Source organism: Hipposideros armiger, unplaced genomic scaffold (genome assembly GCF_001890085.2).
Source record: "Hipposideros armiger isolate ML-2016 unplaced genomic scaffold, ASM189008v1 scaffold_1218, whole genome shotgun sequence".
In the NCBI taxonomy this organism is placed as follows: domain Eukaryota; kingdom Metazoa; phylum Chordata; class Mammalia; order Chiroptera; family Hipposideridae; genus Hipposideros; species Hipposideros armiger.
In genome coordinates, this window is record NW_017732568.1 from 172,433 (window position 1) to 175,616 (window position 3,184).

Here is a 3,184-nt window from a genome sequence, read left to right on the forward strand (position 1 = left end):
AACGATGTTGCTAATATTTTTTTATATCAGAGGGATTATTCATTATGAATCTGTACCAATTGGACAAGCAGTTAACCAAGTTTACTATTTGGAAGTGCTGAAAAGACTGCATGAGAAAATTAGACAAAAATGACCTAAACTTTTCACAAACAATTCATGGCTCTTGCATCATGACAATGTACCAGCTCACATCGCAGTGTCTGAGAGGGAGATTTTAGCCAGTAAACAAATAACTGTATTGGAACATCCTCCCTACTCACCTGATCTGGCCCCCAGTGATTTTTGTCTTTACCCAAAGATAAAGGAAATATTGAAAGGAAAACATTTTGATGACATTCAGGATATCAAGGGTAATACGACGACAGCTCTGATGGACATTCCAGAAAAACAGTACCAAAATTGCTTTGAAGGGTGGCACTGGCTTTGGTGCATAGCTTCCCAAGGGGAGCACTTCAAAGGTGACTATAGTAATATTCAGCAATGAGGTATGTAGCAATTTTTCTAGGATGAGTTTGTGAACATCATTGTCAGACCTGTACAGGTTAGTGGCTAGGCATTTATAGAATGTAAGAAGTGATCCCCCTGAATAGTGTAGTGTCCACCTGGCACTATACAGTTATTACTGTATTATTGACTGTATTCCCTGTGATTCACTTTACATCCCCATTTACAAGACTATTTTGTAACTACCAATTTGTACTTCTTAATTCCTTCACCTTTTTCACCCTGTCCCCATCTCCCTCCCATCTATCACTTCAATAAATCTAGTATCCACCTGATGTCATACATAGTTATTACAACATTATTGACTACATTCTGTATGCTATATCCTACCCATGAATACTTTGTAACAACCAATTTGTACTTCTTAATCCCTTCCCCCTTTTCACCCGCCTCCCCAAACCCCATCCCATCTGGCAACCATCAAAAAGTTCTCTGTATCTATGAGTTTGCTCCTGTTTTGTTTGTTTGTTTTGTTTTTTAGATTCCACATATAAGTGAAATCACATTGAATCTGTATTTCACTGTCTGACATACTCTGTTCAGCACAATACCCTTCAGGTCCATTCATACTGCAACAGATGGCAAGAACCCCATCCCTTCCATGACCAAGCAATATTTCATTATATATGTATACCTCCTCCTCTTTATCTTTCATCCATCGATGGACACCCAAGCTTCCTCCATATCTTGGCCATTGTAAACAATGCTGCAATGAGTCTATGGATGCACACATCCCCTCAAAGTAGAGTTTGGGTTTCTTTGGATAAATGCCCAGAAGTAGGATTACTGAACCCTTCTTTGTCACTTGTTATAGCCTTTATTTTAAAGTCTATTTTGTCTGGTATAGGTATTGCTACTTCAGATTTTTCTGTTTGTTAGTCTCCATTTTCATTAAATGTCTTTTTCCATCCCTTTACTTTCAGTCTGTGTGTGACTATCAATCTGAAGTGAGTATCTTCTAGGCAGTATACACATATGTAAGGGTCTTGTTTTCTTATCTATTCAGCCACCCTATTTTTTAACTGGAGCATTTAATCCATTTACATTGAAAGTAATTATTGATGAATATGTAGCTATTGCCATTTTCTTCTTCTTTTTTTTTCATCTTAAAGAAGTTCCCCTAACATTTATTATAATACTGGTTTGGTGGTGATGAACTCCTTTAGCTTTTTCTTATCTGGGAAGCTCTTCATCTGTCCTCCGATTCTAAATGATAGCTTTGCTGGGTAGTGTATTCTTGGCTGTATAGGTCCTTGCTTATCATCACTTTGAATATTTCATGTAAATCCTTTCTGGCCTGCAAAGTTTCTGTTGAGAAATCAGCTGACAGTCATATGGGAGCTCTCTTGTAGGTAATTAACTGCTTTTCTCTTGCTGTTGTTCAGATTCTGTCTTTGTCTTGGTGTGTTTTGGTGTGGGCCTCCATTGGTTCATCTTGTCTGGGACTCTGCACTTCCTGGGCTTGTATGTCTATTTCTTTTGTGAGTTTAGGGAAGTTTTCCATCATTATTTCTTCAAACAGCTTTTCAGTTCCTTGCTCCCTCTCTTCTCCTTCTGGTACCCCTATGATGCAAATGTTGTTGTGCTTGATGTTGTCCCAAAGGCCCCTTAAACTCTCCTCATTTTTTAAAATTTCTTTTTCTTTTTGCTCTTCTGATTGGGTGTTTTATGCTATCTTATCTTCTAAATTGCTGATCTGATTTTCTGCTTCATCTAATCTACTGTTGGTTCCTTCTAATATATTCTTCATTTCAGTTTTTGTATTCTTTACTTATGACTGGTTCTTTTTTATGGTTTCTATGGCATTTTTAATGCTACTATCTCTTTGTTGAAGTTCTCACTAAGTTCCTTGAGCATCCTTATAACCACTGTTTTGAATGCTGTATCTGGTAGTTTGCTTGCTTCCATTTTGTTTAGTTCTTTTTCTGGAGCTTTGTTCTGTTCTTTCATTTGGGACATATTTCTTTGTCTCCCCACTTTGGCTGTCTCCCTATGTTTGTTTCTATATATTAGGTAGGGCTGCTATGTCTCCCAGTCTTATAGAGTGGCCCTATGTAGTAGTTGTGCTGTGTGGCTGAGTGATGCAGTTTCCCTGGTCACTTGAACTCCAGATGTGTCCCTTGAATGTGTTGTTTGTGCCCTCCTGTTGTAGTTGAGCCTTGGCTGCTGTTTGCATGTCAATGGGAGAGATTGACCCTTGAGCTTATTTGTTGTGAGGATTGTCTGTAATTATATTGGAGGAGCTATTGTGCAGGGACTAACCCTGTGGAGCAGAATTCACTTTAACAGGGCTCTGGTACCTACCCATTCTTCCCTTTGGGTATGTCATCCTAGGAGGCACAGGTGATAGTCCAGCTTGGTTTGAAGCTGGCCACTGAGCATGCCTGCCTCAGGGCTTCCTGGAAGGGGCCCCACAGCAGGGCTAGTTTATTTTCAACCTGTGCCCTGCCCATAGCCACCTGGGATGAAACACAAAGTAATCTACAGATGACTATCACACTGTGCTTGGAGGTGCCTTGAGAGTCCAAACAGAGAACCAAGGCTGGCTGCCACTAGTGCCAAGCTTGGAGCTGCTCAGTCAGGGGTACAGACACACTAAAGCCAGATTTTGCTTGTTTGGGTTTTGTGAACTTTTCAAAGATTTTAGGAAAGTCCACAGCATGGGCCAAAACAGGCCGTT